Source organism: Ailuropoda melanoleuca, chromosome 9 (assembly GCF_002007445.2).
Source record: "Ailuropoda melanoleuca isolate Jingjing chromosome 9, ASM200744v2, whole genome shotgun sequence".
Taxonomy (NCBI): domain Eukaryota; kingdom Metazoa; phylum Chordata; class Mammalia; order Carnivora; family Ursidae; genus Ailuropoda; species Ailuropoda melanoleuca.
The window spans coordinates 61,944,605-61,957,540 of NC_048226.1; positions in this window are offsets into that span (position 1 = coordinate 61,944,605).

Consider the following 12,936-nt stretch of genomic DNA (forward strand, 5'->3'; position numbering starts at 1 on the left):
TAATTTCTCGCTCTATTCCAATCAGTAGGGCGTGACGAAGAACGGTGGAGGGAACTCTACAGATTAGATCGCACAGCTCAGCTCATCTTTATGACAGCACTCCGAAACAGGTTTTTAATTTCTGAGGCCCGCGGTGAACTCCCAGTGTTACCCGCCTATCATTTATTGAACCACTCTTTCTCTACATTTCTCATTTCCTCTCCTTCCTTCTCCTGCATTAAGCACTGTTCTTCACCACTTACTTTCCCCCTCAGTGTACCTTGTATATTTCTATCCTTCTCCTTTTTGCCTTTCCCCCCTTCCTTCTATTTTTCCACCATCCATCCTTCCCTGTAGTGAGGAGAGACCATTACACATAATTCATCTATGTTTAAAATACTGACTGGGGCGCCTGGGTGGCTCAGTCATTAAGCATCCGACTCTTGATTTCTGCTCAAGTCATCATCTCCAGGTGGTGGCATGGAGGAGGGATAGACACCCAGGCTCAGGTCTCCAGGGTAGAATCTGCTTGTACCTCTCCCTCCACTCCTTCTCCCGTTCTCTCTCCCTCTCTCTCTCTCTCTGTCTCTCAAGCAAATAAATAAATAAAGTCTTTTAAAAAATAAAATAAAATACTGACTTTATTTATGAAATCAGCATTCTGGTGAGAGAAAGAACCTAATGACCTTTTCCCCTTGAATTATCTTCCCCAAGGATACAGGGCAGTAAGCAGGTGGGAGGGAAAAAAGAGAGAGGAAGAAAATATTAGAACTCAGCAGAATATTGTGCACATCTTATACCAGTATTTTAAAAATACATGCTATTTAAAATAAAATAAAGTAAAATAAAAAATAAAAACAATAAAAAATAAAATATAAGCTAGATTTTGGCAGATTTAGGGAGTGTTCAGCGTTCCGAGCACTGTTTTGTGACTGATAATGGCCTAACCTATATATTTTCACCCATTTTCTCTCCATTTAAAATTTTCCACATTTTCTTTTGATTCTTTGTGCTTTGATATTAAGAGTACTTCCATTTACACCACGATTCAAATTATACTATAAGCCACTATGTATTGAAACCATTGGGAACATAAATTAACAGTCATTATTTAACACATGTATTGAGATTTTAACAATACTTTATGCATTAAGGTTAATTTTTCAAAATACGGTAAAGTTTTAATTTATGTTTTAATACAAAAGCAATTATATTACCACCAATGAGATTATAAATGTATCTTGTGTGTTATTAAATAATTATCAAAATTTGTGTTTTGTTTTTTAATGGACACATTTTCTACATTTAAAACCTCTACATAACAGATGTGTCATTTCACATTAAGTGAGAACTAATCTTTAATATTTTACAATAGTACTTCTTTTGGTATATATATGAACATTCATATGCCACATCAATATAAGACTAATATAGATTATAATTTTTACTCCTGACAAAGCATTAAAATTATATATCTTACACATTTTGACAACCATCTTAATCCTATCATAATGCGAGACACCATTTGAGAGAGGTACAATTGAAAGAATGACTACTTTTTTGCTTCCAGTATTTCCTATCAACTCATGAAGTAAATCAAATGGTCGGTTAACTCAGATGTATAAAATCTGGTAAAAGTCAGTCCCATTTTGGCAATAAATTCCCAAGGGTGACATACGCTTTGGAAAGTTTGGTTCATTTTTGATGTTGCCTCCTCATAATACGTAAACACTGTGTGGTCAGTTTTCTTAGTGTCCCAGGCTTGTTTCTGGCTCCTTCAACTGATTCAATGGCGTGCTTCCTTCCTCCTCTTCTCATTCCAAGTGAAGTCCTATGAAAATGCCAGGGCCTGCCATCTGACAGCTGGTTCCCTTCAGCCCGTGTCTGAGCTGTTTCAGCACCCAGACTCATCACCCTCTTTCTGACCCCGGACTCTGCTTCTCACCCCCTTCCCCCACCCATATTTCTTTCTTCATGTCCCTTTTCTGGTGCTAACAAAAATGTTACCTAAATGCCTCTTCTTTAACTTCAGGTGGCTCCAAACCTGCTCCAGCTTCCTTCATCCCCTGCAGAATTGTGTTATTATTGTAGTAGTTGACACGAACGGGGAGCTATGCTGTGCCAGTCACTGGGCACAGTGCTTCATAGATCTATGAGGTGCGTGCGTGTGTTACTAAGCCTTGAAGGGCATGTGATTAGTAAGCCCTGGAGCCAGGCTTCTAGCCCAGAAGCAAGATTTTCTCTGTCCTGCTGAATTATTTTCTTAACTATTTCACAGCACTCAACTAAATACATTTTATTATTAAAAATTTTGTTGGTGGTAATAATAATTAGTAGGGAAACGGTCATGAAAGGTCTTTGAATACCATAAAATATTCCACCAGTGCAGGGTTAAGAAAATAATAATTTATAGTTTTCAAGCCCTTTTATATCACCTCATTTAACTTACTGTTAGAAAATTATGTTGATTGTTCTAACAACCTGATTAACTGGGAGCATTCTATACTAACCATACACAAGCTCTCAATTTCAAGAAGTTAGAAAAACCAAAACATCTAATAGGATTTGCTCTTTCTTTTGTGGGTAAGGAAGATCTGACAGGAACTTAGGGTCATGAGCTTGGGATCTACTTAACTGTATTATTGTACAATAAGCATGCATTAATCAGGCAGCACCCATAATCAACATGAAAGAATAAAAACAAGCTTTTACTATTAAAGCATTACTATTGATTTTTATAAACACCAAAATAATATCCCTTCTAGGCCCATTACACAGGTAATAATAACCATTCATTTAATTAATACTGACTCACAGTGAAAAATTCAATCTGAGTACTTATAACACCCACATTAATATCAAGAAGGTTCATTAGAATTAATACCACAATAAATATAAAATGAATTAGTAATGATTACACCATCATTTTAAAGCATTCCTATTTGTACTCCTGTATTTACTTTAATCACCATCACTCTAAATAGCAATTAACAAAAGCTGGTCTGGGCATATTTATGTAGGAATAACAAGGCATATAAACGCGACCCATTGCAAGCCACGCACATTTTACCTACACTCATGCATCAACACACACAACAGTATGGGAGGTGGCAAAATGACATATTCTTTATAGCGTTGGTGAGGAAAATAAAACCATTCTGCAGTTTGGCTTCCTCCCTGGTTTTAAATTGTTCATTCCTTCTCAATAGCTACATTCCAGTTCAAAATACTAGCAGAGTGGCCCCCACATAGTAGGAAGACCATTAACTCCTGTTGAATCATTTCTTGCCTCCATGATACATACTCGTCTGGAAGAACTACTGGTTACATTTGGGTGCTTAATTGTAACAATGATTACAGAGAATCTGTCATTGATTAGCTATGTAGGCACCCAATACTGGACAGAAGTTATTTGGTAGGAGAAGGGGGATAGGAAATAATCTCCTGTTTCTTCCAGCTGCCCATACTAAACAGGGATGAGGAATATAATAAATTACTTCTCTTTTGCAGAATGAGTCATTTGGGAGTAAAATTAAGGAAAGAAACTATGACTCCTTTTTTTTACATTCTCTCTATTCCCATCTTTTGTGGCTGAATCATGACCTTTTTGGACCTTAGGAAACTGTCTCTGTAGGAGCAACTCAGATAAAAGAAGGCAAAGAGGAAAAGAAACTACACCAGTAAAACTCTCCTGCTTCCCTTTAATCCTGTTTCTAATGACAGGCATTTCCACATTGGCTCTTGCAGAATCTTAAGTCCTGATCATATTTGAATTGGGGAAAGCTGAATAGAATAGTCAAGTTTCTATTAATTTAAAACATTATTTGTATTCACTCTGAAGTGCTAGGTAGCTAGAAATGTCATAAATTATTGACAATGTGATAAAGGGAAAATTTCTCCAAAAGAATGTCACAAAGGCCTTAACACGTTAGAGGGGGAATTGGGATGTGTTTTTGATGGGTGGGAGAAGATGCTTCTATTTGAAAATCTGGTTCTACTTGGAATTCACATGCTGCTTGATGAGTAGATTATCCAAGCTCTGCTCCATACTTAGCCCCTAAGTCATCTGTTTTTGCTTTTAGTTGCTTTAATTTGCTGTTCTTTTCACTCATGTGACTGTTTGTCCTGCAGAGAAGCGAAGGATTTGCTGACTGTGGAGAGAGTGAATGTAAGTGTTTTAAGATACTATGAGCCTTGAAAACCAGAGAAGCAATGAGTAAGCTAGCATTTATTTGAAAGGTAAACATTAAATCCAGGTAGAGAAACAAAACACAATTTATTATCCTATTGATCACCAAGAAACTAATGCCTTTCCCTTTCTTAAAGACATTTATCCAATAAGCTTTATACACACCACAGCAACAATCTGTAACCCACTTACAGAAGTGTCACTAATACAGCATTAATTACCAACACTATGTGACTTGGAAATGGCTTCCCGGTGAAGTGGTTTATATAGTTCACAGCCTGGCATAAAACCACATTCCAGTCTCTTCCACCTCCAACTTGAGGGCATTCTCCAGCTCTGAAAGAGAAAGGAGACAGAATATTCTGAGCAGTGAGGAAGTAAATTCAAAGTGTTCCTTCCTTTCTGTTCTCTGTGCATAGTACACACCTCCAGGTAAACACTAATCTGACCTGAGAAGAATCCACTATTTTTGAGCAACTACTTTGTACCAGGAACTTTATATACTTTTTAAAACCTTTATAATAACTTAATCACATGTTAGTATACCCATTTATAGGTGAGATTCTATAAGCAGATCATAATAAACAGATTAACATCACTTACGAATAAAGAACAACTTTTTAATGGGTACCCCTACCACACACAAAAGAAGCTCTTTCTATTTAATCACAAAGCTTCATAACTAAAGGGAGTTCACAAACTAAAGACTAAAACACAGGTGATAAATGACACATGCAACCGCCGATCTCATAGAGCCATCCATGTCTGCAGGCACCTGTGGGAAGGTATTTGGAACCACATTGTATCCCATCCCCCCATGCTCCTATGTGAAGAGGGTGGGCTCTTCTCACCATCCTTGTCAAAAACATTTTATTAAACACCAGGTCTAATTACAGAATGCTGTGCTAGGTGCTATAGAAGTTTTGAGGCTTTAGCTCTATTATGTGAGAACACAAGACTCTCTTTCTCATTTTGGATCAATCTATTGCCTCTATTCAATTTGCGTGATAGCTTTCGAGAGCACTCTTGGAGATCATGAAAGTATCTGGGCACTCTGCCACCGTCTACTTTGGTCCGTAGCATGGTGGAAGGAGGGTGAGAAAAAGGATGGTGGATAGATGAGTATCTAAGTAGATGATGCTCCAGTCTAGGGAGAAAGAGAATGTAAAAAGAAATCAAGGGAAGTGGGAGGTCCATCACCATCATCATCATCATATTTAATTGTTGTCAGTTTGCTGTGTTCTAGGCACAGTACTAAGTGCTTTATGCACACTATCTAATTAATTCTCACAATAATTCTTTCATTAAGAAATTATTATTCCTCAAATTACCAGTGAGAAAGCTAAAGGTTAAAGAAGTTAGTATCTAGCTCAAACAAGCTGGCAAGTACAAAGTCTGGATTCAGACTCAGGACGTCCAACTTCAGTGCTTGAGCATATAGTCATCATGTGTCAGGAAACAGAAGGAGAAAAAGAGAACTATATAAATATGAGAAACAATATGAATGTAAGAATTACCGATTATTAGACTACTCTCTGGCAAAGAATTTCAACAGACTTCTCCATCCATGAACATCAGGGCACAAGTAAAGAAAATGAAAAAAAAGGAGGAGAAGTAGAAAAATGTACTCTGACCTCCTAAAACTGGAACTATGCCAACTGATAAATTACTGGGACAGTTTAACTTGCTTTTTTATTATTCTAGATTAATAACTTTAGTGCACTTTTTAAAAAATGCATTTTTACTATTAAAAATTCAAATCAATCTGTACTCTAAACCACAAACCTGTTAACTACAAATTTTTTAAAAATTACACAAAAAATACCACTACCCTGAAATAATGATTGTTAACACTAGATGATCACAGGGACCAAAGGAATAATGGGGAACTAGGAAAAAAAATTTGTAAGACGAGATGAAATTATACATGCTACCTTTAAATTAAAAATAATGAAAATTTATTTTACATGATTTAATAGAAAAAAATGAAACTAACGTGACTATTAAAGTAATGCTTAAATTTAAATGAAAATTTTAATCACAAGGGAAACTACTTTTCAAAAGTCCTCATAAGCTTTCAAAAAAAAGATTATGAAAATCATCAAGCTGTTCGGATAATTCTTTTCACTCGCACGTTCCATTTTAGCTGCTTCTTATGACATATGTGACTAACAGTCAGACTTTTTCCCCCACTTCACCACTTCCTGATTTGGGATAGTTGAATTATTATTTTTATACTAATAATTTTACACTTTTAATCACTGTAATAATTTACATTATAGTGTTATATATAATACTCATTATTTAGGAACTATTTTAATAATTTATACTTTGATAACTATAAACAGTTGCAGTTCTTTTATCAGTTTTAACATTTATGAATTCTTTTTTTATTTTGTGTGATTTAAATGTATGTGGTTCCCCCCTTTTGTTTTGCAAAAGGAGTTCATCATTTCTCTTTTTCTGAGGCCATGTACGTTGCAGAATATCTGTCTATTGCCTTAATACTTAAATTACATCTTGGCTAATATTTTTTGGTCACACTTTATTTTTCCTCAAACTCTTTGAACATTGCTCCCTCCCATTCAAACAGTGACTGTGTAGAAATCCAAAACCAAGCTGATCTTCCCCACTCCATGTAGTTAAAGAATTTTTATGGGTGCTTGCATTTCCCTATTTTTGCCGTTCATGTTAATTAGCCAGGATGTAGTGCTGTGTGATTTTTTCAGGGTTCCTGAGATGTAGAGGAGATCCACTGTGTGGATTCAATGTATCTCTTCATTGCAGGGGATTATCTTTCATGCTAACTTTCTATGCTTTCTATGCTCTATTGGGTTATTTATTCTGCAGATATCAATGATATGTTAAATTCTCTTTTCTCATCATATCTTTCAAATCTACTGTCACTGCTTTATTCCCTTTGCCTTTTTCCTTTGTATTCACTGTGATGATCCTATGAATGAGTTAGCAAATTGAATTTTTTGTAATGAATCAATTTATCTTACGCTTTTTTTTAAAGATTTTATTTATTTATTCGACAGAGATAGAGACAGCCAGCGAGAGAAGGAACACAAGCAGGGGGAGTGGGAGAGGAAGAAGCAGGCTCATAGCAGAGGAGCCTGATGTGGGGCTCAATCCCATAACGCTGGGATCACGCCCTGAGCCGAAGGCACACGCTTAACCGCTATGCCACCCAGGCGCCCCTATCTTACGCTTTCTTTCTCTTTGTTTTCCTTCCTTCCTTCCTCCCTCCCTCCCTCCTCTTTCCCTCCCTCCCTCCTTTCTTTCTCTTTCTTTCTTTCTTTCTTTCTTTCTTTCTTTCTTTCTTTTCTTTCTTTCTTTCTTTCTTTCTTGTCTTTGCTTTTCTCTTTTGTTTTGTATATTGGGTTTCAATTTGTTTTCTTGCCTCTTCAATCTCCTTCTCATCTCATTCTACCATTTCACCGATTTTGTCTTTGAACTCTCATTGTATTTCATAGGATGGAGCATATTATGTTCCTTTTACTTTTCTTCATAATCAATAGTCTAATATTGCAGGGTTTTAATTATATTTATTATGTTTTTTCTATACTTAACATGAGAAACCATACTATTAAAGTAAAGATTCTCTGTAGGGCTTCGATAGGGATCTCAAAAGTCTAAAACATACAAATTATATTTTCTCAATAAAATCTTCCTTGTTTCTAGACATTTTTGATAGCTGCCGTTTGCTATGACAAAGTATGATAGAATCTTCATGATTTGTTTCCTATCAATCTCTACCTAGCTAGTTTTTCCTCTAAGTTACAAGGAAGGACAAGACTTGTACTTAATGCAATAGGAGATGGTAGTATATGTGCCTCTGTGTGTGTATATATGTGTGTGTGTGTGTGTGTGTGTGTGTGTGTGAGTGTGTGTGTGTGCTCCTGTGCACAGTATAACACTATAAGATGAAGGACGGCTTTGATAAAAAGTTCGTCTGGACTCCTTCTCTCTCTCTCTGATCAAATGGCTTATGCTAAGATTGACTCCATGGAGCTTGAGTGTAACCAATTCTGAGAGGGAATAATTAAGGAATTGTAATCATTAAACTTTTAAAAGCAGATTCTGTGTCAATTGAAGATTCTCTTGAAATTTTCTTTTGTAAGATTTTGCACCAAAAACAATATTGGTTGGCTACTATTCGATGCTATTTCATGTTACACTTATACGTTCTTCCTCACACAGAAAAAAAAAATTTTTTTTAAACTAAGAGATTCTTGAAATCTTAAGAAGGAATGGAAGCAGTATTCTAAATTTGACTGTGAAATTACTAATGTACAGTAACCTTTCCTGGAGAGTGAGACTAATTCTTTATCACAGCCCTCAATAGGTTTTATTTTAAGGTGCTTAGGATGGCCCATAAGTCCCATGTCAAATCCCATAATATTCCTTTAGCATATTAAGAGATGATGCTTAAAATTTTGAAGTTTCTATAACTGAAGTTAGAATTCTCCCTACAATATATATATCCGATAATTTTCAGAAAGTAAGTTTTGGTTAGGATGGGGGAGCATCAAGAGAATTTGGTGCTTGAACTACAGGAATTGTCTGAGGGTACAAGACAACCTGGGGACTCATGGGACAACTGGCAGTTATTTTACAAACTGGTGGATGCCTGGTCTTGCTTCCTGGAAAATGCTTTTCCCAATGGCAATTCTGCCTGTGTAGGACATACCCAATCAATAAATTCCAGCTGTCATCATGATTGACACAGATCACTGAACAATTGACTAGACTGTGATGATCAGTATTGATTGTGAATGTGTCTGAAATTAAAATATCAGATATAGTATAGACTATTCATTTTATGAATGTGGAATACAGTCATTGAACCAAGAGTCTTTAATTCCCATGCTGGTCATCTCATCTTATGCTGACCAAAACATTCATTTTCCTCCATTTTTCTTCTAAAACAAGCAGTAATTTAAATGGTTTCATAAGAGATGTAGATAAGCACCTAAGATTTCTTCAACATTTTTTTAAAAGAGAAAGAGAAACACACTCTAAAAAATCACATACAAATAATGATCATTCCTACCAGTGTACTATGTATTTATATATGACATATATATCACATGTATATTATATAGAGAGACAATATTCCTCCTATATATATGTATATATGTGTATATATGTATATATATGTGTGTATATATATGTGTGTGTGTATATCTATGTGTGTGTGTGTGTGTATATATATATCTAAAAGATCCCCTGTGTAAATTCTGTGAGTGTAAGGGCAGTGTTAATTAATTTGCTCAGCTCATAATTAAGCAGGCATTATGATGTGTCAGGCGCTTTGTACGTACAGAGATTCAGGCATTTTCTAGATGCAGAATAAAATAGTGCCAAGCCTTCTGTTGCTCCCATAGTCTGGTGTGGCGGGGGGACAGATTTAATGAAATAACCACATCAGTAAATGTAACCTTTAGAGGAGTGCAAGTGCATTTTCAGTGAGGTATCTGGTACAGTGAGTGTGGAATGGGGTAACTAGCTAAATGAGGCAGGCAGGGTGAAGTTTGATGAGGAAATGATCATTAGCTGACACATGATATTAGAGTAGGATTTCACTTGAGAAAAGTAATTAACTATGCAAAGAGAAGGGCGGGGCTGAAGATGTGAGAATAACCCAGGCAGAGGGAAAAGTGCTTCTGCAGCTAAAATGGCACAGAATTTGAAATTTGGAGAAGGTGAATGTGGCTAAGGGTAAAAAGCAAGAGCAAGTAAGATGAGACATGAAGCTGGAAGGAAAGGTGAGGACAAACAAATGCAGAGGATTAGAGTAGAAGGACATATGGCCCAGTAAGTCTAAAACAGCCTCAGCTGATGCCTGCTGTCCACGTAATTAATAATAACATACACTTTCACTCCTAAATGCATTCCAGTGTGCTGAGGAAACTACGTGATCACCCTACTCAAAGGCCTTATTAGGGATTTTGGTCATTATCCTTACTCTTAACGATGGGAAATATTTAAAATGTTTAAGCAAGTAAGAGACATGATCACATTTTAGGTTTGAAAAGATCATTGCATAAGGCGTACAAGAGGTTGATGGGGACAAGAGCAGATAAAGAGAGCCCAGGTAAGACACTGTTGCAGCAGTTGGGGAAGGGATGGCAGTAATAAGAAGAAGGTAATGTGAGAGGAAATAGAATGAATGAATTTGATGGTTTCTTTGCTTTCATTGTGCCAGATTTGGTCCCAAATGGAATTCCTGTACAGATCCTGGAATTGATTTTTTGGTGCTTCATAGATCCCAGGATGCATTATACAATTCACTAACAAATGCAGAACAGTCCAGTTGTTGGGGTTTGGTGACACTCATGTGATTATTTCACTAGTGGCAAGGAGTGCACACGTAAGGAAAAGAACTCAGTGGGCACCCATCTTCCTTCTCTCGTTATAGACATGGACCATGAAGAATGCTGGGAATATTAAGTCTTAAGCTGCTGGATTTGCTCCCAAAAACATTTTCTAATTCCTTGGCTTCAAGGTGCAATAGAAGAAACTTTGATAAACACAACACAGTTAAGAAAGACCACACTATGCCTAATGGCATCTGACTATCTCTCTCATTCCAGCAAGAGATAGAGAAGAAAGGTTTTCAGAAGGAAATCCTGAGTGTCCTTAGAGGCCACAACAATTCACTGGGGAAGTCAGTGACAATAAAAAAATGAAATAAAATAAAAAATTAAAGTCCTTCATCCAGTCAGTCACTCAACTATCAACAAATAAATATCTACTTTGCCATGAAGTGTTCTAGAATGTGGAATTATAGCTGTAGATATGAAAAATACGGTCCCTGTCCCCCTGGCATTTACCCTCAAGTAAGACATATGCAAAACCAACAGAAGACAGAAAATGAACAAATATACATGTATATAATTTTTCAAAATTATCCCTAAGAGTTATGACTAATGTTAATAAGATAGGGTAAACTGATTTGAAGGAAGACAATATGTTAAGCAAAAGCTCTTACTAGAAGTGATATTTGACCCAAACCCTGGATGAAAAAAGAAGACAGTCATTTGGAACTAGGAAGAAGAGTCCAGAGCAAGTGCAAAGTCCCTGTTGGAAGCATCAGACAAAAGGAAAGCTAAGATGTCTGAGGGGTAGTGAGAGATGGGGAAGCGCTATGCAATGAGGTTGGAAGGATAGGAAGCAGGAATCAGGTGTTGTAAGGCTTTATGGGCTGCAGGAATTTGGGATTTGCTCCAAATGCAAGGGAAGCCATTGGAGAGTTTCAGGCAGAAGAATTCCATAATATAAATTTTTAAAAAATAATAAATCTCTGGCTTCTGTTTTAAAAGGCCACTGTCAAGTGTCAATGATCATGAGTCTGTTGTGGTTATGGTAGACAATTTGAGATGTGACTACGTCTTGATTTAGGATGATGGAAGTGAAAAGATTTGTGACGTGTTTTGAGTTAGAAATAAAAGGCTTTCCTGAGACACTCAATGTATGGGATAAGAGAAAGGATAAGGCAACTCTTCCCTTTAAGAAAGGGATAGATGATGGTGCAATTTGTTGATACAGGGGAAAATGGGAGAGAGAAACATTTGGGATGACAGGAATCAAAGGTTACATTTTTGGCATGTTAATTAGAGATAACATCTAATTTGGTAGTTGGATATGAGTCTGTGGTGGTTATCAGATGCTGTAGATACTTGTTGAATATTGTAATCTGGTGGTCATTAGCATATATATGTATATATATATGTTATATAATGTTATATAAGGTCATGGGATTGGAGAAAATCACTAGAAAAAAAAATCCAATTGGAATTCAGTTGGAAGGAACTAAGAGCAGATTGCTTTATGGGATAATAAGTGAGCCACAGTAGGTGAGGGGGAAAAAGAAGAGAACCAAGGTGAAGGAAAGAAAGAGTAGTTTAAATAAGGGTGTTGAAGGAGAATTACAAAAGATTGGGGCAGCTGCCCTGTGAGGTTTTTGACTTTAGGAAGAAAGAGAAAGATGATTGTTTTCTGTCTAACCTCCTACAAGTGCTTTAAAGAGACTCTCAGAGAATATATTCATGATTTTTCAAAGATTTTGTGTGGATTCATATTTATTTTCCTTTTGAATGTATGACAAAACGGAGACCAGTCTCAAGGTAACTAAGTTTTTCATCTATTATTTCATTTAATTCAGGCCCATGCAGGAGATCTTACTACTATTGTCATTTCCCATTTCAATATAAAATTAAATTGTTTGTTGGATTTAAATTTCCAATATCCAAGACATTATTTTTTTTTTACCTCAAAACTATCCAGGAACTAAAAATAAAACCCACACGTTTAGTTTTTAAAGATTATTTATCTCATTTTTATTTATCCAGAGGAAACAAAAAGAGAACTGGAGGGAAAATGTACCTTTTTCTGTTGACCCCTGGCTTGATGGACAGAGAACCTCGTAGACTATACATCCAATGAAAACAATCTGAACAGCTCTCCAGGATTCCTAGGCAGATCTGTGAAGTCAGAATGCCTCCCATGGCATTTCCAGGAGCAGAGCCTCTAAGAAACTAGTATCTTTCTAGGTGGCTGTTCAAGATTTCCATTTACTACAATGAGTGTAATATATCTTGGACTCTTCTGTCAGCGGGATCTTGGGTTGAATGGCCTGTCCGTCCATCATCTATTAGCAGAGCCTCCAAATCCCTCACTTAGTGCTTAAGATGTCCTACCTTGAGAACTGGTTCTTACTTAGTATTTCAAGTATCTTTCCCTTCTAAGGACCATCTTAG